This window comes from Manis pentadactyla, chromosome 5, assembly GCF_030020395.1.
Source record: "Manis pentadactyla isolate mManPen7 chromosome 5, mManPen7.hap1, whole genome shotgun sequence".
Classification (NCBI taxonomy): Eukaryota; Metazoa; Chordata; class Mammalia; order Pholidota; family Manidae; genus Manis; species Manis pentadactyla.
The window spans coordinates 44,963,276-44,987,769 of NC_080023.1; the positions used below are offsets into that span (position 1 = coordinate 44,963,276).

The 24,494-nt window shown below is 38.6% G+C and overlaps 1 protein-coding gene across 2 annotated transcripts in view; it reads left to right on the forward strand.

Moving 5' to 3' along the window:
- The first annotated feature begins 483 nt into the window (after window positions 1-483).
- The window catches only part of CRACD (capping protein inhibiting regulator of actin dynamics), a 280,742-nt gene continuing 256,731 nt past the window's right edge, over window positions 484-24,494 (forward strand). For both annotated transcript variants that reach the window (XM_057502247.1, XM_036895229.2), the window contains exons 1-2: window positions 484-663; window positions 1,231-1,274. The gene's annotated coding sequence lies outside the window, so the exon portion shown is untranslated. The remainder of the gene's footprint in view (window positions 664-1,230; window positions 1,275-24,494) is intronic.

The window sequence follows — 24,494 nt, forward strand, 5'->3', positions numbered from 1 at the left end:
CTTTTTCCACAGGCTTGTTGAACTTTCAGGAGTCCCAGGGCCATGTCTCACTGCTGGGGCTCTGCAAAGTGCAACTCCCACAGGCGTCCAGGGCGCTCTCTCTGGCATCCAGCTCGTCTAGGTATCAGGGGCCGGATTTGCATCCCGTGGGGTGATGACTAACGGTCCCCGGCCCTCACCCCAAGAGAGCCTCCTTGCGAGCCCACCCCAGGAAACTCAGACCCCACGCGCTCAGTTCCTCGGTCCGTGCCCCGCAGTGGTGGGAAGGGCACTGACCCACCCCAAGCCCCTCCGTGTGCCTCGGGTTCCTGGGCACCCGCAGGGAGGGGGCTGTCCAGAGCGAGCGAGAGGACCCCGAGGTGCCGCGGGCCGGGCAGTCCCCGGGCGCAGCCGGGCGGGGCCGCGGCGCGGGTCCGAGCGCTCGGGGCGCCGGCGCAGCACGTGACCTCGCCGCGCGGAGCCGGGCGCGCACTGCCGCGCGGTGGCGGCGGCGGGGAGAGCAATGGAGGCCGCGGCCGCCTGAGACGCGGGTGCCCGGCTGGCGCTGCTGCGGAGGCTGCTGGTGCTCGGGGCAGCCGCGGGCTGTATCGCGCCCGCCGCCCGCGCGGGACCGCCCGTCGCCGTCAGCCGCTCTGCCCGCCGCGGCCCCGGGCGGGGCCTCAGGTGAGCGCGCTGCCGGCCCGCGGCCGGGGACAGACAATGGGGGCAGCGGGCTGGCATCTCCGCGGCGCCCGGGATTCCCGACCTTGCCCTGGCCCTGGGGGCGTGCTCCCGGCCGTGTGCCCTGCCGGCCCGCGCTGAGGACCCGGCGCGGGGCGGCGCTGCTGGGGGTTCCCGCAAGGCAACTGCGGGTGGGCTGCGCCCCGCGAACTTGCCGGGAGCGTGGGACCCTGAAATCCCCTCTCCTAAGCGCGCCCCGGCCCCGGTGGTATCGGCGCGAGACCTCAACGTCGGGGATCTCGGACGCCGACGGGCTCAGCCCCGTCCCCCGCCTCGGGGCTGCAGCGCTTTGTTTAACCTCTGCCAAGCCATTTCGCACAAACTCTTGTTGACCCGATTCTGATGAGCCACCACTTCGATGGCTGAGGCAAGACAAAGGTTCTGCCTGTTTACCAAGGGCTGGAGTCGGAAGACCACACACTGGCAGTAGTGTAAAATGTGTTTTCTTTATCTTCTCCCAGGGGCTCTTGCGATTATTTTCCTGCTCCTATAACCGTCTTTTTTTTGCAGAGCTCTGTAGTGGCGAGATTGGACCTCCTCACCCTACGGATACGGTAGGTGGAGTATGGCTTTTTTTCATGGTTATTAGTAAGCAGAAGGCAGGCGTTACATTTTATATTGGATGTTCTCAGAACAGAGGTATCGTAATAGTTTACGAATTCTTGAATTCTTGATTTTAAGAGAGAATATATATATATATATATATATATAAAGGCACATTAATTCAGTGGGTGGAGGTGGTGGTGGGGGTAGAAAACCTAGTAACTACGACCATGTGTTGTGAAATTTTAATATGGTTTTTACGAATAATGGCTCGGAAACTGATCTGGTGTCAGTGAGTGAGTGTGAGTCTGTTGCGGGGGTTGGTGATGGAGAGGGAGTGGTTAGAATACAAAGGATAAGGCAATTGTAGTAAGAGGTTCTTGGTAAATAGCCAGGAGCAAATTTTCAGTTCATTATGAAATCAACGTTCACCTGTAAAAATCACCTGTAGTTGTTGAATTATATATAATATGGGTTACAATTAATTGGCTTTCTGAGTGACTCAAGACTCTGAATACAACAATCAGTTTTCGGTAATTTTGAAAAGTCAACAAAGGGAACACACCTTCACTACTACCTCTTTTATTCTATGGGAAAACTGAATCCTAGTTCAATATATTAAACAAAATTGCCTGTAAGAAAAGAGATAAAAGGCAGGTATTTAAAAGAAACATTTTGGAAATGCATCTTAACGTAGGTAGTAATGCAGTAGCACTATAGATTACTTCAGCTCAGAAATGTGAAGGAAGAAAGTCATGCCACTAGCTTTCCCGTATTAAAATGTATTTTCTTCAAAACCTTATTTTTATAGTCACCTGTGACATTGAAAAACTTTCACTCCGAAGACTTAGCAGTACTTAACAGTAATTTGGAGTCAGAAAAATAATACTGACTTGACAACTTAGGCAACTGGTGCAAGAAACAAAAGCTACCACATAGTTCTTTCTAAAGTATAAAGCACTATAGTAAATGTAAGTTATTATTATTGCTGTATTTTACAATTCTCTCTTACACAAGTTTGGAAAAAAATTGAAATTAATAGGGAATTCTCTAGGGCAAAGGAACAGTTTTTTAGTCTTTTTATAGTCCCCATTTCTAATCTGCATTTAGTAGGTGTTCAATAAATAGTTATGGAAAAAATGATTTAATGAAAAATAAAATACAAAGGGCTAAAACATACGTACAGATCAAATTGGTTTACTTTTTTCAGTTTCATGAACATTTACTGAAAGCCTACTGTTTGTCAAGAAATGTGTAGTGTTTGCACATACAGTTTTCTAGTGGCCTTCCTTTATTTGATCATATGTGATATATGTTTCTATAAAGCATGGGGTCCTTTGAGCGGTATTAATGATCATCTTAGATAACTGAGTAGCAAAGTAAAACATTTCACTTGTTATATGTACATAAATTTCTCACAGTGGCCTGTGGGGACACAGAGCAGATACTGTCATTCCTGTGTGTAGGTGAGGAAATCCAGACACGGGGAGATTTAATGACTTGCTAACACTGCTTGCCACTGAAGTAACAATGCCAGGGGACAGCAGCTGAATCTCACACCTAGCTTTTATATCTGAATCATACTGCCCTCTCTAAGATAAGCTAAACCCCCAGAAAGTCAAGCCTTATGAGAAAGTTTTCTTTTTGAATAGCTTTTATGTAAGAAAAAGTTATATGTTACAACCTAGTACCTTCTGAAGTGGTTAAACGTGCAAGTTCTGGAGTAAGGTAACTAAATTCAAGCCCCGGATTTACCAGTTATTGGCACTGCATCCTTTGCAAGTGACCTAATCTCTCTCAGTCTCAGTTTCCTCATCTGTAAAATGTTTGAAATAGTAGTACCTATCTACAGGATTTTGGGGAGGATCGCATGAAATAATGTATGAGTTTTGTGCAATGTTTTGCAAAAACTAAGCATTCAGGGTCAGTTAATTATTTTTATTCTTGTTATTACAACATGAAGCAGTTGCTTTTAAACTTTTTTTTGTACAGTAAGAAATGTGTTTTATATTGCCATCCAGTGTACAGACACATTATGAAAATACTTAAAAGTTTTTTAAAAAAATTCATGAATCAATGCTTAGGCTTCCTTTACAAGGCATTCTTATAGTTTTATTCTATTTTATTTAAAAATGCTGGTTGAGATCCACTAAATGGCTTCACATCCCACTAATGGGTCAGGACCTGCAGTGGGAGAGCACTAATTGAAAGGACGATCAGTTAAATGCATTAAAGAAAAATCTGTTATTGAATCTTTATACTTTTCCTTTTATTGATTTGCAACATTAGTTGGAATTTGAATAGTAAATTACACTGAAAATAAGTTCTTAAACATATCTTAGTAATTACAGTCATTTATTGAGTATTAATGGCCTCAGTACTGTACTAAGCAGTCTGTATATGTTATCTATTTTAGTGCCCCCAACAGCCTGTAATTTAGCCTTGTGTTTCCATTTGATAATAGAAATTAAGACTCAAAGAGGTTTTATTAACTTGCCCAAGGTCCTAAAGTTTGTGAGAGGTGAAGCAAGAATTCAGACTGAGTCCCCTGTGACCCCAGAGCTCTCTGCTCTCTGAACCCCCTCGCTCTGTTCTCTCACAGTGATTTCTGAAGCTTTATCATTCCTTCTCTTATGTAAACTTGAATGGCAGTATTAAGAATTCACTTGTTGTACATCTTTTGTAGTTTCCTCGGAAAGGACCCATTTGAAGAAAATTTTCAACTTAGTAAAGTAGGAAAGACTTGTGATTAACTTTGACTTTGGTCTTTGATGTACATATTTTGGAATAGCTTCTCAGGTTTTTATGATGGAGTCAATTAATTGGTCAGTTTTATTGAGCACCCAAAGGTTTAATATGTCTTCAGAAGAGATGTAAAATAGCTGTGTAACTATAAAAAGACTCATTACAAATGAGTGTCAGCTTTTGTTAAGGCACAAAATGAAGACTTAAGAGCTGCAGAGAGAGTACTTTACAGTCTATTGATTTGTCTCAAAATTACCAGGCAGTAAAACTATTTGCTTTGTAAAATGCTTGTAAGAAACCACCAAGAACTGTCCTATTAATTTTTTTCTTTGGTATTTCAGTTCTTTGCAAATATTTCTTGAAGTTTTAGCAATAATTTAATTATAATTTTTTGGTATTTCTGGGACTTTCCTCCTCTTTAAAAATACTGTCAGAATTAAGGAATGCTTTAAGGGAAAAGATTTTATAAATAGTACTTAGAGTACACAAGTAAATGATTTTCAGTGACAGTGGAAAGGAAAATTTCACTGTTTCTTTCATTGTTGTGTTCTGTAGATTCAGACTTTTGTAGTGTCTGGTTTGTGTATAGCTGTTGATATGTAGGAATGTGTCTTACAGATATAATTACCAGGTGCTTAAAGATGTATAAGTATGCTCCTGCTTTTGTATTATAGTTCTGTGTGCACAGAACTTTAAACTTCTAGCTGTAAGCTTAAACAGTTTATTTGTTGAATTAAGGTTAGTCTTTTCAAATCTGATCATTTTAAAATAAGTGTTTGTATAAATCATGATTAGAGTAGACAAAGAGCAGTTTCGTAGTTTATGTGATAGGAAAATGCTTCTGTTCATTAGTCTTCATTTTCTATTATGATTAAAGTGAATATATTGTTTCATTTATTGTTGAATATTGCATTTCATCCTTAAGTTAGCCTTCAAAAAATCATTTTGACCCTAAGGAAATGCATATAAATGTAGTAAGCTTATGTTTTATGCTTATGGTTTATTCCTTTTGTCTTACACTTGACCCTTAATAAATTGGTATAGTTTTTGTATCAATAAATGTTCCAGCTATTGAATGATCACCGTAATATGTATGTTAAGGCAGATACTAAACTCACCATTATGTTTTGTACTACTTTTATTCTTGATGTGAATATTGTTAAGAGATAAGAGCAAAATCAATTTAGAAATTTTGTACTAGTGGCTTTGAGGCAGGCACATATGCATATTTTAGGCTTACATGTATGTATGATTTTCACAGATATGTTAGAAGAGCAAGATTACAAACTTTAATCCATAAATAAAAACATTATTTTAAGTAACTTTGTGGGAATAAGAAAATGGAGTAAAAGCCTTTGAGATGTTGATGCCTTATAGTTAACATATTTTTTAAGTATTTAACATATTATGTAAGTAGTTAACATATGTATATATTTTTAATTGGATTATTTGCTTTTTGTTTGTTGAGGTACGTAAGCTCTTTATGTATTTTGGATGTCAACCCTTTATCGGACCTGTCATTTATGAATATATTCTCCCTTACTGTAGGATACTTTTTTGTTCTATTCATGGTGTCCTTTGCTGTACAGAAGCTTTGCAGCTTGATATAGTCCCACTTGTTCATTTTTGCTTTTTTCCCTTGCCCGGGGAGATATGTTCAAGAAGAGGTCACTCATGTTTATGTCTAAGAGATTTTTGCCTATGTTTTTTTCTAAGAGTTTTATGGTTTCATGACTTAGGTTCAAGTCTTTGACGCATTTCGAATTTACTTTTGTGTATGGGGTTAGACAGTGATCCAGTTTCATTTTCTTAAATGTAGCTGTCCAGTTTTGCCAGCACCATCTGTTGAAGAGACTGTCATTTTCCCCATTGTATGTCCAAGGCTCCTTTATTGAATATTAGTTGACCATATATGTTTGGGTTAATGTTTGGAGTTTCTATTCTGTTCCATTGGTCTGTGGCTCTGTTCTTGTGCCAGTACCAAATTGTCTTGATTACTGTGGCTTTGTAGTAGAGCTTGAAGTTGGGGAGCGAGATCCCCCCACTTTATTCTTCCTTCTCAGGATTGCTTTCGCTATTCGGGGTCTTTGGTGTTTCCATGTGAATTTTTGAACTATTTGTTCCAGTTCATTGAAGAATGCTGTTGATAATTTGATAGGGATTGCATTGAATTTGTATATTGTTTTGGGCAGGATGGCCATTTTGACAATATAATTCTTCCTAGCCAGGCGCATGGGATGAGTTTCCATTTGTTAGTGACCTCTTTAATTTCTCTTAAGAGTGTCTTATAGTTTTCAGGGTATAGGCCTTTCACTTCCTTGGTTAGGTTTATTCCTAGGTATTTTATTCTTTTTGATGCTATTGTGAATGGAATTGTTTTCCTGATTTCTCTATTAGTTCATTGTTAGTGTATAGGAAAGCCACAGATTTCTGTGTGTTGATTTTGTATCCTACAACTTTGCTGTATTCCCATATCAGTTCTAGTAGTTTTGGGGTGGAGTCTTTAGGGTTTTTTATGTACAATATCATGTCATCTGCAGATAGTGACAATTTAACTTCTTCTTTACCAATCTGGGTTCCTTGTATTTCTTTGTTTTGTCTGATTGCCGTGGCTAGGACCTCCAGTACTAAGTTGAATAACAGTGGGGAGAGTGGGCATCCCTGTCTTGTTCCCGATCTCAGAGGAAAAGATTTCAGCTTCTCGCTGTTCAGTATGATGTTGGCTGTGGGTTTATCATATATGACCTTTATTATGTTGAGGTACTTGCCCTCTATGCCCATTTTGTTGAGAGTTTTTATCATGAATGGATGTTGAATTTTGTTGAATGCTTTTTCAGCATCTATGGAAATGATCATGTGGTTTTTGTCTTTCTTTTTGTTGATGTGGTGGATGATGTTGAAGTAGTTAACATATATGTATTTAAGAAGCCAAAGAACACAATCATAGCTTTTATATTCTAGTGGAAAGGTGATTCCATTTAAAATGTCAAAGATGAAAAGCAGAAATATTTTCAGTCAGATTTTAAAATCACCACCAGCTCTTAGTTTGTAGTATTTTTAAAATACTTTACTTTAAGACTTAGGTGAAAATTTCAATGAACTTACTTCTGAAACTGGCACCATATTGAACATTGAGTGTTTGAGTAAAAGATACAGAAACTACATCCCTGAAATGCTTTGGGAAATACTTAAATCAGAAGCTAGTACTCAGCTCACTCTAGGTGGTTAGAATTTAAGAGCAGGTAGCAGCTGCTAAGAGGAATTATGCCCATTAACAAGAAAGGAAGAACGACTTGCAGAAAAGGTGTTGGTTGGGCTTTCTACCAGGGAAGGTAAGAACAGCCCTCCCAGAGGTCTGCTGGCCTTGCCCCGTTCACCTGGTGAGGGTTTGCTGGCTGGCACTGAGGGCCAACAGGGGAGCAGTGGGGAGTGGGTGCAGCAGAGAAACTTGGTTATTATTTAAATCCAGGATGAACCAGATTCAATAAATAATCTGTAAAATTTTTTATGTAGTTGTGAATCTTCAGTTTACTCACTTGGAAGAGAGAAAAAGAAAAGGCCCTGGTGCTGTGATCACTGTTATGAGAAGCAGAAACAGCAATATTCTGAACGCCATTTACAAAGTTATCTATGATCTTAGGTGGGGGCCACAGCTGATGTTCTTAGGGAAGCTTGTGAGTGATTTAGCAGAGCTGGTAAGACGCTGATGGTGAATTCCAGCCTGATCTAAATGAGTGCATTCAGGATTTTCTTCATTTTGAAAAGTACTTAATAAATTTAGAGTGACTTTTTTGACTACCAGAGTATCACTGTGACAGATGTAAAGGTCTGTCTTGGCACAATTTTTGTCGTAGCTGCCCAGGCATGTTTGTGATGTGTTAACTGTTTTCTAGAGTTAATGAGGTCAGGGTCATAGGATCAATTCCTGGGAAGGCCAGTTAGCTTTGCTTTGTTCTCTGATCTCATATTGTACTCTTAACCCAGACCAGCCATCTGGCGAAGGCAGATCGTTGATTACAGAGGGACTAATAAGCCAGACAGTGTGGGAGGAGAAGCATGTCTTTCTTAGTGGATGTTGAGTAATTAGAGAAACAAATCCAAAAGTATGTGCAAATTTGTGTTTCAAAGCATTATCTTAATATATGGATGATAACATGGTTGTCATGTATTTGACATTTTTGTTGAACTTTCATTTTAACAGATTTTTTTCCCCCTAGTTAGGATTCTTTAGAAGTCTCATTCATTCAGCAGTTGTACATTATCCTGAATGCTGTCAACCCCTCTCTAGGTCTGTAAGACAGTGGCTGTGGTAGTGAGAGCAAGGGAAGTCTTCATGTAGTAGATCAAACCACCTTCTCAGTTGTTTACAGACCCAATTCCACTGAATTGAAAAATAAAAGTTAAAAAAAGCAAAATAGCATTTGGAATGAGAATAAAATAGACTGAGAATTTCCAAGGAAATCATAGATTTTCTAAGTATACCTTGATCTACAAATCTCCTATTCCTTTATTAAAATAACATTCAGCATTGAGAGAAGTAGCATATATTTTGTATGGTAACCATTGGTCCCACATGGCTGAGTATTTAAGATGTAGCTTGTCCAAGTTGAGATGTGCTGTAAATTTCAAACACTTGGTATGAAAAAATAAAGTAAACAATTTCATTAATAATTTAAAAATATTGATTACATGTTGAAATAATATTTTAGCAATGTTAGATTGAATAAAATATTATTAAAATTAATTTTACCTGTTTTTTTAAACATTTTAGAATGTGCCTGCTAGAAAATTAAAAACTATGTATTTAGCTTGCGTTTGTGGCTTGTATTTTCTGTTGGCAGTACTGTTCTAGACAAACCCTTCATTTTAAAGATGAGAATGCTAATGTTCAGAGGCTAAGTGAGCTGAGTTCTTTGCATTGCCTGTAATCTCAGCCTGCTAATAGGTTAGGTGCTTGGGAAGATGGAACAATGAACCATAGAAGACGTTGCAAGATCTGTGCCTGAGTCATTGCATGTTAGGTGTTATGCTAGTTGTGTGTGCGTGTGTGTACACACAGATATAAGAGGGAGAGTTTGTTTTGTTTATAATGTTGATGTTTAGGCTCAATCTTACTTTCCTATATAGATCAGGGACCCTACAGTTTTATTTAGTTCTGAGACAAGCAGGTGAAAATATTAGACATTAACAGTTGTAACCCTGGGATAAATAAGGTATGGTGCTTATTCAAGTGGGTACATTAATATGTATTACTTGTTAGAAAGAAGATTTCGGATAATTTTGAATGAACTTTGATGGACAAAGAAGCCAGGTTTTTCAGTCTGTGTCCCTTTTGAAAGGAGGAGAGCTGAAATGAAGAGAGATTGCTTAGCCTGTGTTGTGAAGAAAGAGCTTATGGGCTCTTTAGTTAGTTAGTTGCTCAATCATGGATGCTCCTGATGTCCCAGTTGAGGAACAGATAGCCTGGGTTGGCTGGGGCAGAAGCCATGGCCACAGAATGTGGGTTTCTTGTCGGTCTTGTGAGCATGGGGCTCTTTAATCAGCAAAGATAGAAAGGAAGAAAACTGCAGAGCCAAATTTGTTGTTTTTTATTTTTAGCGGGGATTTTTGTTTTCCTAATCAACATAGGCACCTCAAATGAGCTTCTTAAAGATGTTTATGTCTTTGCCACTTCAGATCTAGCCTTTCTTTTTGGCCTACACAATGTTCTGAGTCTCTCAGTTTGTTCTCAGTGATCCAATGACAACTGACAAGCAAGGATTTTGTCAGCCGACCTCTGACACTTCAGCTGATCTCATGGTCCATACTCGCTAATGATGCACATGAATTTATCCTTTTAGTGGGGAGACAATGTAGAGGTGAAAGACAATGTGTGATTTTTCCTGGAATGGTGGTTTGTAAAAATTTTTCTGAATTATCATTTTTCTGTGCTTTTTGTCTATTACGAACAACAGGATTAATCCTGGCTACAGAGAAGTGAAACAAGTTGTCAATCTCTAAATGGTCACCTTCCAGTAAGCTAAAATAAGTGACTGTCCTGTGGTGTGAAGTTTAATGAAAAGTACTATGACCATCTACAGTCCCACCCAGCCCAGTCATGTGTCACATTTAATGCCATGTCCCGCTTCTAGAAGTAACTCATTTCTTCCTCTGGGTCCTTGGGCAGTCTAGTGGGGGCGCTGGGAAGCATACCGTCACATTGGAGATCATACTGAACCTGTAAGGGTAGCGTACATCCCCTCCTTTTTTCCCTGATCCAGCTGTTTATACCAGGCACTTTGGAGTTGCTAGTGAACGTAAAAATGAAGAACTCAGTTCAATAAAGAAAAAAGACAAGCAGAATGTAAAGTGTGCTCTGATAGAAGGTCCAAGTGCTGTGGGAACTCAGAGGTAGGAGTGATTATTCTGTTGCAGGAAGAAAGATAAGGAGGTACCTTATGGAGGAAGTGATACTTGAGTTGGGCCTGGAAGGATGGTTAGGATTTTGACAGATGGGCAGCAGGTGGGAAAGTATTCCTGAGATAGGGAGCAGAGTAGCAAAGATATGGCAAGCAGGAAAGCCATGATACACTGAGGTGGTAGGAGCATCAGGCATGGAAGGAGTGGCAGGAGGCAAGACTAGGAAAGTGGGTCAGGCAGAATTTGGAGAGATTTGGAAAGCTAGAGAGTGCTGACATTTTTGGACAATGGGGAACTATAAAAAGCAGGGAGAGGCACAATTGCATCTACTTGGGAAGGGTGACTGGAAGTTAAGAAACCTGGTCCCAGTGCCAGTTTTTCTCTAATTTGCCTGGTGACTTTGGTCAACCACCTCACTCTTCTGGGTCTCAAATAATCTCTTGTAAGAAATATAAAGGATGGGCAAGAGTTACTCCAGTCTATGAATAAACAAAGCAAAGGGCCTACTGTGTGCCACGTGCTGTTGGTGGTGCCCCTGTGCTGTGTAGACGATATTCTGGTGGGAGAGAGAGGCAATAAACAGCAAACAAATGAGTACATATAATGTCAGGTCGTGGTAAGTGGTATAAAGGAAGTACAGCTGACTGGGAGAGTGAACAGTGGTGGCGTTTCTAGATACAGTAGCCCAGAGAACTTTGAATGAAGCAGAAGAAGCCATGGGAATATTCGGAATCTCTTACAGATCTCAAATCATGGGTATAATTAAGTGAAAAGCTGTGGAAGTTCAAGATCTTCAATATTGATAAAAATCAGTTCCCAAATAGATGTTCTTACACTGTGGATTCATTCCACCAGTATGGTTATTGATGGTAGAATCCTTTTAGCACTCCATCTTTTAAATAGCTTGAATAAGTACAGCATAATCTCATTTTAGAAAGTAGTTTCTTTGGTGTTATGAAAAAAATGCCACTTGTGTTGTAATTTGGATCTTGCCTCTCTCCCTCAGCAAGTCATCCATCTCAACCCTTGTGGCTTATGGGAGGGGAAGATACTAACATTTAACAACTAGATGTAAGGCAGTTGTTGAATATATTGAATAGCTCTTCTAAGTTATTTTAATATAAATTAAAATTAAGTGGGAGCTCTGGGACAGCCATGTTTTAATTAGAATTGAAATATATCTTAGGAGACCATTTCTGCTAGTTATAATCATAACGGTGGCATTAAGATTTTTTAAAAGAATCATTAATAAGCTGGGTCTATCCTGAGGTCTTAAATTTTGGTTTATAGGTGATTCTGTCCAATCGAGTAAAAGGCTAAAGAATGCAAACATCCATTTTTGGCCTTAAACCTTTTTCATGGAGATGTGAAACAGTTGGACAGTCATCAGTGGAAGAGTATGCTTAAAACTGGCTTGTTTTTATATGAGATAACTAGGTTGAGAAATTGGGACTTAACTATTTATTGAGGGACATGTGCTAGAGTTTTAAATTGATTTGGTTTCCCATGAATTATGTCTGCAGTGGTGGGAAGCTAGAGTAGTAAAACTGTGCTTTTAGAGCTAGTGTTAGATGTGATCCCTGACCCCACCCTGGCATAGAATCCAGGCTTGTGTTGCTGTTTCCTTGCCTAGTAGCTCCCAGCCAGTGATGTGGCCCTGCCTGAATTACTTAACTCATCTTATCCTTTGAGCTAGTTAGGAGGAGCTGTTATAGAACCGAATGACTTATAATTGGGGGCTTGCATGTGTATTTTTGTTCTTTCTTCATTTTACCTTTTACTGAAGATAGAAGTACCTCCTGGGTCTTCTTTTCTGTCTGGTGGTGGTTTATAATCCCTGCTGTATGTTATCTCATTCTGTCAGTCCCTGTTCTAATATGATGAATCTTTTAAAAATTAAATTCTCCAAATTCCCTCATGCATGTGTCTTTCTCAGAATGTTTAGTTATTAGGTACAGAACTTAGGAAGGAAAGAACTGAGGAAAGAAGGATAGGAAAGAAGAAAGGAAGGAAGTGGAGGAGGGAAAGGAGAAAGGGAATTCTGTTTGGACACTATACTAACCAGTCAATGTTCATACTTGATTTGCTTATTATATCTGAATTTCCAAGATTGTGTTTTTTTTCACTTGAGGTTTAAAAATACTTTTATTATGCTAAAATATATATAACATAAGAGCCACCATTTTAACCATTTATAAGTGTATAGTTCATTGGCATTAAGTACATTCAGAATGTCACACAACCATCACTACTGTGCTTTTCCAGAACTTTTTCATCATCACAAATGGACACTTTGTACCTGTTAAACAGTAACTCCTCATTCCCTACATACTGTGGTATCCTCCAGTCTACTTTATGTTTGTGAATTTTCCTATTCTAGGTACCTCATATAAGTGGGATTGTAAAATATTTGTCCTTTTGTGGCTGACTTACTTCACTTGAAATAATATATTCATAAAAGGTTCATCCCTGTTGTAGTATATATCAGACCCTTCTTTTTATGGCTGGGAAAGATTCCATTGTATGTATATAACACATTAAAAAATCTATCTGTTGATGGACATTTGGGTTGTTTCCACTTTTTGCTATTGTGAATAATGCTGCTGTAATGTTGTATAAACATCTGTTTGAGTTGCTGCTTTCTATTCTTTTGGATATATACTAGGAGAATTGCTGGATCATATGATAATTCTATGTTTAACCTTTTGAGGACCTGCCAAATTGTTTAGTCCAGTGACAATACCATTTTAAATTCCCACCAGTAATGCACAAGGGTTCCAATTTTTCCATATCCTCACTAGTTATTAAATGTTATAACAGGTAATATTTCATTATATGCATATGCCACATTTTGCTTATCCATTTATCTGTTGACAGGTACTGGGGTTGCTTCCATGTTTTAGGTATTGTGAATAATACTGCTATGAACATGGGTATAGAAATATCTGTTTGAGACCCTGCTTTCAATGCTTTTGGGTGTATACCCAAAAGTGGAATTGCTAAACTATATGGTAGTTCTCTTTTTAATGTTTTGAGGAGCCCCCATACTGTCGTCTTTCACAATGGCTATACCATTTTACATCCCTGTCAACAGTGCATAAGGGCTCCAGTTTCTCTACATCCTTAGCAACAGTTACTGTATTTTGTTTTTTGGTAATAACCATCCTGACCTTGTAAGGTGGTATCACATTGTGGTTTCGATTTGCATTGATCACTAGCATCTTTTCATGAGCTTATTGGTCGTTCCCTTATCTTTCTTGGAGATTTTTTTTCAAGTTCTTTGTCCACTTTTGAATTGGGTTGTTTGGTTTATTGTAGTTGTGTTTTAGACATTTTCTATATGTTCTGGGTATTCATCTCTTATGTGATATATGAGATGGAAATATTTACTTCCATTCTGTGAGTTGCCTTTTCATTCTGTGGATAATGTCTTTAGATGCACAAAATTAAAAAATGTTTATAAAGTCTAATTTGTCTATTTTTTCTTTTGTTACCTGTGCCTTTGGTGTTATATCCAAGAAATTGTTGCCAAATCCAGTGTTACGAAGCTTTTGTCCTATGTTTTCTTCTAAGAGTTTTATTGTTTTAGGTCTTAGTTTCGGTCCTTGATTCATTTTAAGTTAATTTTTATGTATGGTGTTAGGTAAAGGTCCATCCTTCATACTTTTGCATGTAGATATCAAATTTTCCTAGCATCATTTGAAAAGACTCTTCTTTTCCCCATTGAATGGTCTTAGTATCCTTGTCAGTCATTTGGCCATATATGTGAGGCTTTCTATTCTATTCCATTGGTCTGTATATCAGTACAGCACTGTTTTGATTACTGTAGCTTTTGCAGTTAGTTTTGAAAAATCAGGAAGTTTGAGTTCTCCAATTTTGTTCTTTTTCAAGGTTGTTTTGGTTATTTGGAGCCTCTAGAAATTCCATACAAATTTTAGGGTGAGTTTTTATATTTCTGGGAAAAAAAAGTCATTGGGATTTTGATAGGGATTTCATAGAATCTGTAGGTTGCTTTGGGTAGTTATGATTCCCACATGTCCAACACCAAATGCTATGGTGTATTTTTTCCCTACATATATGTATAATAGTAACAGTATTATATATACACAGCAGTAATAATAGTATAACTTCATTTGGGTACCTGGACCCAATTCCAATGTGTGTAAATATGTGGGAGGGAGTCTTCCCACACATACTTACACTATGCATTTCTAGAACACCAGCAGGTGTCTGAGAACTCAACTCAATTCTGATGCTACCTGCCCAGAGACAGCACCAGATTCCCAGGTTAAGGGCTCTGTCCTACAAGACTGCCCTCTATCCCCCCATTGCAGATGCTGGTCGCAAGCCCCAGGCAGTTTAGTTCCCTGTGCTTCTGACCTACAGGCTACAGATTGAAGGTTCCTATGACCTCACTTTAGGTTCAACTAATTTGCTAGAGCAGCTCACAACTCGGGAAAACACTCATGTTTACCAGTTTAATAAAGGATACTGTAAAGGATACAGGTTAGCATCCAGATGAAGAGAGACACAGGGCAAGGTCCCAAATAAAGGAGCTTCTATCCTTGTGGAGCTTGGGGCCTGACTCGGTGGCATGTGGAGGTGTTCTGGTTTCCCAATCCAGAGCTCTCTCCAACCAAGAAGCAGGATCCACCTGAGCAGAGCAGGCAGAGCAGAGCAGAGAGAGCAAGCAAGCGAGCAAGCTCTTCACATGGGTTTTGCGAGGGCTTCATTGCATAGTCATGACAGACTAAATCATTGCTGACTCAGCCTCCAGCCCCTGCCTTTGGTTGGGCTCAGAAGTCTCTCATTAACATGACAAAATACCTATTTCACCTTTAAGGCTCTTCAGTGTTTTCAGGAACTGTGGATGAAGACCAATATACCTGGGAAATATATATTTGGTCATACCAAATATGTATTCCTTATAACTCATTATACTACAGTAATATTGACATTTTAACAATATTAAGTTTTCCAATTCATGAACATGGGATGTGTTTCCATTTATCTATGTGTTTAGTTTCTTTCAACAGTGTTTTGTAGTTTTAACTGTACAAATCTTTCACTTACTTGGTTAATTCCTATGTATTTTGTTCTTTTTCATGCTACTATAAATGGAATTGTTTTTGTAATTTTCTTTTCAGATTGTTCCTTGTATGTAGAAATATAACTGATTTTTTCTCTGTTGGCTCTGTTTCCTGCTACTTTACTAAATTCATTGATTAGTTCTAACAGCTTTTTTTGTGGAGTCTTCAGGTAGTTTTCTGAATATAAGATTATATCATTTGCAGAGACAGTTTTACTTCTTCCTTTCCAGTTTGGATGCCTTTTATTTCTTTTTCTTGCCTAATTGCTCTGGCTAGAACTTCCAGTACTTTGTTGACTAGAAGTGGTGAAAGCAGGCATCCTTGCCCTGTTCCTGATCTTAGAGGAAAAGCTTTCAGTCTTTTCACCATTGAATATGATGCCTGTGGGTTTTCAATATATGGCTTTTATTATGTTGAGGTTGTTTCCTTCTGTGCCTATTTTATTCTGTATTTTTGTCACGGAAGGATATTGAATTGAATTTTTTTTCTGCATCGGTTCAGATAATCATGTGGTATTTTCCCTTCAGTTTATATTCTTATGCATGTAGCTGTTCAGTTTTTCCAACATCATTTACTGAAGAGACTTTCTTTTCCCCATTGTATATCATTGCCTCCTTTGTTGTTGATTAAGTGACCATGTAAGCATGAGTTTATTTCTGTGCTCTCTATTCTGTTCCACAGATGTGTGCCATTGATCTATGCATCTATTTTTGTGCCAATACCATACTATTTTGATATCAGGGAGCTTGATATCACCAGCTTTGTTTTTCTTTCTCAAGATTGCTTTGGCTATTCAGGGTCTTTTGTGGTTCCATACAAATTTCAGGATTCTTTTTTTCTAGTTCCATGAAAAATGCCATTAGTATTTTGATAGGATTGTATTGAAACTATAGATTGCTTTGGGTACTATGGACATTTTAACAATATTAATTCTTCTAATCCATGGGCAAGGTATATATTTCCATTTATTTGTGTCTTCTTCATATTCTTTTGTCAGTGTCTTACAGTTTGCCGAGTATAGTGCTTTAACTTCCTTGGTTAGGCTTATTCCTAGATATTTTGTTCTTTTTGATGTAAGTGGGATTGTTTTCTTAATTTCTCTTTCTACTAGTTCATTATTGCTATGTAGAAATGCTTCTGTAAATTGATTTTGTATCCTAAATCTTCAATGAATTTATTTATTAGTTCTAACAGGGTTTTTTTTGGCAGAATCTTCTTATATAGTATCATGTTATCTGCAAATAGTGACTGCTTTACTTTTTCCTTATCAATTTGGATACCTTTTTTTCTTGTCTGATTGCTGTGGCTAGTACTTCTAGTTCTGTGTTGAATAGAAGTGATAAGATAGCACATCCTTGTCCTGTTTCTAATCTTAAAGAAAAACCTTTCAGCTTTTTGCTGTTGAGTATGATGTTAGCTCTAGGTTTGTCATATATGGCCATTATTATGCTGAAGTATGTTTCTTCCCTACCCACTTGGTTGAAAGTTTTTATTGTGAATGGATGTTAAATTTTGTCAAATGCTTTTCTGCATCTATTGAGACTATCATATGGTTTTTATCCTTCCTTTTGTTAATGTTGTGTGTCATGTTGATTGATTTGCACATGTTGAACCATCTTTTGTAACCCTGGGATAAATCTCACTTGATCATGGTGAATGATCTGTTTAGTGTAGTTGTATTTTTGAATTTGGTTTGGTAATATTTTGCTGAGAGTTTTTGTGTCTTGTTTTCTTCAGGGATATTGGTCTTAAACTTTCTATTTTTGTAGTGTATTTATGTGTGTGTGTTTTTTTGGCATCCAAGTAATCTTGGCCTTGTAGAATTAATTTGGGACTAGTTTGAGAAGGGTAAGTATTAACTCATCTTCAAATGTTTGGTAGAATTTATCTCTGAAGCCATATGGTCCTGGACTTGCTGTTAGCATGGAATATTTATATCTGTCCTTTCACTTTTAACCTGTTTGTGTCTTTGGATCTTAAGTGACTCTCTTGTAGAGAGCTTGTAGTTGAGTCATGCGTTTTTATCCACTCTGCCAGTCTTGGTCTTTTGATTGAAGTATTTAATCCAATTACATTTAAAGTAGTTACTCATAAGGAGGTGTTTACTTCTGTGTTGTGCTATTTGCTTTCTGCGTGTCCTATAGCATTTTTGTCCCCCATTTCTTGCATTACTGTCTTCTTTTGTGTTTAACTTTTTTTAGTGAAATGTTTAAATTCCTTGTCATTTCCTTTGGTGTATATTCTACAGCTGTTTCCTTTGTGGTTATCATGGGGATTATGTTTAATACTCAAAGTATAACACTTTGATTTTATAGCCAGCTTTAGTGCAATAACATGCAAAAACTCTCTTCCTTTACAGCTCTGTCCCTACCTCTTTTGGTGGTGGTTGTCACAAAATTGTAGCTTTATACATTATGTGCCTGAAAAATCAATTAATAATTATTTTAAAGTCATTAGTCTCCTAAATTGTGTAGAAAACAAGATTTGGAGTTAAACGTATCAAAGTTAAAGGATTGCTAGGTTGTGCACTAATAGTTTTTTCCCTGAAATGTGTTAGTCTCTCAAATCATGTAGAAAATAAAAAGTATAGTTACAAAGCATTGTTAAAATAATAAACAGTTTTTATAACTGCCCATGTGTTTATCTTTATTTCTGAACAGGGCTTTGAGTTACTGCCCACTGTCTTCTCACATCATGTTCTGGACTCCCTTGGTCATTTCTTGCAGGTCAGATCTAGTGGCCGTGAACTCCCTCAACTTCTGTTTATCTGGGAAGTCTTTATTTCTCCTTCACTTTTGAAGGACAGTTTTGCCAGATAGAAGATTCTTTGTTAACAGTTTTCTTCTTTTAGCCCATTGAATATATCAGCCCACTGTCTTCTGGCTTCCAGATTCTCTAATGAGAAATCTGACAATCTATTTTAGGATCTTGGGTGTATGTTGACTCACTTCTCTCTTGCTGTTTTCAAGATTCTCTCAATGTCTTTTGAAAGTTTCATTATGATATATCTGGGTGTGGGTCTTTTTGAGTTCAAATTATTGGTGTTTATTGAACTTCTTGGATGTTTATATTCATATTTCTCATCAATCTTGGGAAATTTAAATCACTATTTCTTCAAAAATTTCTTTGCCCCTTTCTCTCTTCCCTCATTGTGGGACTCCCATGATGCATTATTGGTTCAACTGGTGGTGTCCCATAGGTCCCTTAGGGTCTGTTTGCTTTTCTTCAATGTCCTTTCTTTCTGTTCCTCAGCCTTAATAATCCCACTATTCTATCTTCAAGTTCACCAATTCTTTCTTCTGGATGCTCAAATCTGCCTTTGGAGCCATCTGGTGAATTTGTAATTTCTGTCATCATAATTTTTAATTTTAGAATTTTTGTTTTCTGTCTCTTAATTGATATTTCTATTTTGTTCCCACATTGTTTTCCTGACTTTCTCCACTTCTCCCTTTGTTCTTTGAGCATCTTTAAAATAGTTGTTTTAAAGTCTTTAGTGTATTTGTCTTTACATCATTTTCAGAAACAGTTTCTGTTGATTTTATTTTTTTCCTTTGAATGAAATGCAAAATTTTCTTTGAGTGAAATTCAAAATTTCCTTAGAATTTCCTTTGAAGCTTTCCTGTTTTCTTGTATGCCTTGTGATGTTGTTGTTGAATACTGGACATTTGAATCTAATAATGTGGTAGCTCTGGGAATCAGATTCTCCCCCTTTTCTAGGGATTTTAGTTTTTAGTTCCTGTTTTTGATTGTTGCAGGCTTTCTCTGTGCTGAGGATCAGCCTGAAATGTGAACTTAATGTCCTCTCCAGTCCTTTCTGAGCATTTCCCTGGGTGTGTGTGGTCATTTTCTAATTTTTCTGCATATGGAGTTGTTTTTTAATGTCCTAGTCCTTAATGTCTGGCTCCTGAAAGGGAAAAAAATTTAAAAATGAAGAGGGGGAGGGTGCTGGCCCTTTACATCCCCTCAAAATCCATTCAGACAGTGGGACGGGTTTGCAACAGTGGTGGGAGGTGCAGCCATGGCTGCCAAGAGGCCCAATATTTGGAAGAGTCCTTTTTGCCCCTCCCCATCTCCAGTAGGTGTGAAGCTGCTGTAGGAACATATGCACAGTCTCTGCCATGCAGCTGGGTAGCTACTGCTGTGCTAGGAGTTGTAATTGACCCAAATTAACCACAGTTTAGTCCAAGTTGTCACCTGGAACTTGCAAGCCTTCAACAGACTCCAGAGTTCCAAAACAGTTATATATCAAACAGATTCCGCTACAGCGGTAGTTTTCTAGGTGGAGGCAGATTTCTGGTGCTTCCTACTCCACCATCTTCCCAGAATCCTCTCCCCTTTGCCCATTTTTAAATTGGGTTGTTTGTGTTTTTTGTTGTTGAGTTGTAAGAATTCTTTATATATTCTGGATATTAATCACTCATCAGACATATGATTTGCAAATATTTTTCTCTCATTTTTTGGGTTGTCTTTTCACTCCCTTATGTTCACATGTTTTTCTTAACTATAATAATTATACATGAATGTGAAAGTTGTTTAATATAAAAAGCAAACACAGACCTAGCTGTTCAGTGGTAATATTGTTGTTGTTTGATGAAGGATCCCAGGAGAAGACAAGCTGACCCAGGTCTGAGTCACAGTCTGGGTTCTCTGAGACTTTACACGTGTTTCTTTTGGAAGCCAGTGGGCAAGGCCATGGGGGAACCCTGAAAAAATATAGGGCTTCCTACACTCAGGTCTGACATAGTGTGGAGTTGGGTATTGGTTATTCATGTAATTTTCCTAACCTTTCTGGTAACTCCATGTCCTGGTTTTCTTCCACATCTCTATCCATTTCGATTTGGCACTTTGATGCTCTGTGCCTGGTGGTTACCTGGTTTTTCCTGCCACATCTCTCTCTTTGGTAATTGTACATTTGTCTTCGTGTGTCGACAGCTCATGGTGAGAGAAAAATTACCCACTAGTTCAGTGGGTGACCAGGTAAGCTTTCACTATAGCTATTTCTTTTGGGGACAGGATTTTGCACTATAGTTCCATCTACAAGGTGTTTTTCATTGTAAGTTTTTGGTTTGCAGCTGTTGTATACAACTTTGTCAAGAAATTTATCTATTTGAATTGTCATTGTCTGTTTTCAATGTGAAGTTGCAATGGTGTGGTTCTGGTTTTCATTGTCGAAATGAGGAACATTGCTTTTACTACTCCCCCCAAACTGCACTTAGGACAGTGAGAAACACCAGTGTATATTGAGTGGCTCTTTAAATCTGGCAAAGGTGACTTTGCAGTGATTATGTGATGCGTTGTAAGCAAAAAACTCACAGTATAGATTTCCAGGAAATCACCTTTACGGTGTGACAGGTGGAGAAACATCATGAGATGGTGTAATCCTTCAGTATGTGATCCCTAGTCTTTAATTCTAGAAAGTAAAACCAAAACAGAACAGAACAAATTCTCTAGAGCATTAAGTTTAGAGATAGTGATGTTTCCTGACCTATCTCTATGGAGGTGTGAAGATGGAAGATAGAAACCTACCCTCTATAAATTCGTTTTTAATTGATAAGAGGAGTGCATACAACAGCCCACTTTTTGGGCATGCAATCAACTGCAGACGTAGTTGGATGTAGAATTAGTATTGACAAATAGGTTGATACCAAAGCAAGAGTTACTAATCCCATTTTCTTTCCATTCCCAGAGTGCCATCTTGGTTTTTAGAATGGATAAATTTCATGACCCATGTATTGTAACAATAGATTCAACCAAAAAAATTTTTTTCTGCCGTTTTTGTCTTCTTTTAAGTGAACAAGAGTTTTTCTCAGATGCAGTCAGATCTTCATTTTTAACTAGTGAAATAATAATGCCATAGAACTGTTTTGCTGGAATACTTTTATAGTTACTGAATTTTTTATGTGTATAATGTGTGTGTGTATACATATGACTTGGTTTTTATGCAGTCCTTTTTGTAAATGGTTTCTTAAAACGTGGTATTTGTATGTGATTGCTTAGAGAGCAGTATCTTTAGAAAGGTAATAAGGAAACAAGTATTTTCTCAGAGGATATTTCAGAGTTTTACTGCACTGAGTAATGTTTCAGTATGAAGGAAGGAGCCATTTCTGTACATAGCCTCAGGTTATAGTCTTGCAGCATTGGCCTCCTTCCTTCAGCTACAATGAATGTGTTAACATCTGTCCTAGAGCTAAAAATAGTTTTATACAAGTTCCTTAACCACCACCATCCTTGAAACAAGAGAAGAAATAAATAAGGACTCTCCCTTTCTTAGTATATTGATACTTCCAGATCCTGGCCTTAGCAGATATTATTTCATCCAACACCTCTAAATATCTCCACACTATTTAAAAGGCAGAAACCATGTATATAAACAACCAGGATTCAGGATTGAACTGTGAACTTGTAGGACTCGTCTCCACCTGTCAGCTTACTGTGTACTTGCTCCAAACCCTACAGACAAGAGCTGCCCTCTCCGACCACAGTCTTCTTCCTGTTCAACTCCATTTACTTATACTGATTGTCTTTCTTTTTTGTCTTCATTATGACTTTCCCTCCTTTTTTCCTTCCTCCCATTTTCCCAGTGCATCAGTCTCCTTGTTTTATCTGCCCTCATGCTCAGCCTACGCTTCATGAACAAGTACTTCTAATACTCATCAGCACCCGCCTTTCTAGCACCCTTGAACACCCACTTTTCTAGCACCCTTGAACAGCTGGCTATGGCACGACTGGAGCACTTCCCTTGCCTCCAGCTCTCTTCCCTGGTTCTGTTACACATTTATGTTGTCTGTCCTTGACTGGGCTAAAAGGATTAAAAAGTTCCCCATAAAATGCTAATTAAAATTAAAAGGACATATTATTTTGTTGCTCTTGATTTCTTACTAAATTTTTAAAGAAGTTATTTCAAACCTTTTCCATACTTTTCACCTGTGCCTTCATTCTTGAATGACTTAGCCTCTTGCTTTCCTCAGGAAACTATGAACTTGCTTCTCATCCTTCTCTCCTCCTCAAGTATTTCAGTTCCCATAGCCGCCTCAGTACTCTTACAGGTATTCTACAGACCACAGTTCTTTTAACAGACATTTTTTGAATGCTTGCTCCATTGATATTTCAGAGGTGTTGATAATAACTTACCTCTGAGTAGATGAGTACACTTTACAAGGTACTTGCATGTATATTATCTCACTTAATCCTCATCCAAGCTCCTCTTCTGTAGTGTTTTGGAAGGAAATCTTCCCTTTTCCAAAGCTGAACTTTCTGTTTGTTCTCTTAACCTTATTACCTTCCACCTCCACAGAAACTTTCTCCTTTCTCTCATTGGTTCTTTCCCTTCTTAATATAAATGTCCTTGGGCTTGGTTTATTACTGAAAAACACACAAAAGTCCCTTTTTGCAATGTCATCCTATCTTTTGTCTTCTACTTGCTCCCGGTTTTTTTTGTAAGCATAGCCTCAAGTCTCTACCTTAACTTTAAAATTTGTATTAATTCCTTAGATCGTATGTTTTGGCTTTCCATTCGCATTTTGAACCAAAACTGCTTTTTTCGGGTCCACCAAAAATTTCAACCATAGCAAAAAAATGCAGTGCCCTTTTTGCAGTCTGTGTCTGGACTTAACACTGGTCACAGACGTCTGAAGTGATTCTTCACCCCGGAGGACAACTGAAGTCGTCTGAGGTTTGGCACTGTGGCCCGGGGCCACCAGCTGTGGTTGTCGGGCAGTGGGTAGAGGAGACAAGCCAAGTGCAGGGGGCTGTCAGGTGCCCTCAGTCCTCAAGGAAGATGATGAGGCGACTCTGGAACCTCTTGGTGTGAGCCTTTGTGATCACACAGGTGGCGTGGGTCTGTATTTTCTATGACTCTTCACTTTCCCTCGGTAGGTACTCGTTTGTGGGATGAGGCCACTGGCAGAAGTACCTCTGCTTTTTCCTCACATCCCTACACATAAGCCTCAACTCCTCTGTGATACCTTTAACTTCCAGCAAAATAAAGTGCAGGCCAGTCCGTCGTCAGGCTGAGTGTGTGCCATCCTGGGCAGCTTGCGAGGCTCGTGCGGGGCCCTGAGGCCCTCCGGGTGCCATACAGTGCGGGGCAGGTTGTGACTCTCCACAGCCACCTGAAGGCCACCGCTGTGGCTGGTTGGTTTTGAATACCCTATGAAGACACAAAATATCAGACGACTGAATTCTTAGCTCCGTATTTTAATTTTCTTAGCATTGTTAAATACATATCAAAACGGTTCTGCATGAGGAGTTTTCCGCCTCATTTGGGATCAGTAGCATATCTAAACTATTAATTGCATTCATCGTTCCCAACAGCGTGGCCAAGAGACAGGTGAGGAGTAGTAATGGTGACTCTCCCTGGTGAACAGGGCTGTTTTGATATGGCCCTATGTACCTACATGGAAAAAAACACACACATACATGTATTATGGGGAAGGCCTGTTATAGTTCTGTGTACATTGAAGACATTAAATAAATAGCTTTTTAAATTAGTGCATGAAAAAGTAAATGAATACATAAGGACTAGAAGTACATGGATGTAATAGGTGACTGCAAAATAGTATTAAAGGAAGAAAGAAGATAAAAACAATTGGGTTAAGACAAAAAAGAGTAAAAATTAGAATCAGACACATTCAAAAGAAATATATTGAGGAAGTTAGAATTAGCTGAGGTGGTTTAAATGGAAGTTGCAAAATAGAACAGGGATTGCCTGTTCTTTCACACAAGATTATGTGAGATGCTTGCTTTTTCAGAAACAAATGGAAGTCTTCATCCAGGAACGTCTATTTCTTTAGGATTTTAGGAGTAGAAAATGGGAATTCAGAAAGGGAAAAAGTACATTAAAAAAAAATCAGATAAATGATTCTCTTCCAGAGAAAAACCAGATGAGGGAGAGGAGACTTTACTAGAGATAAGAAAGGTGAGAGAGGATGAATATCATGAATTAGGAGCTAATTCCCCACCCTCACTTAGTTTTGCAGTGGGCTACTGGTGTAACTT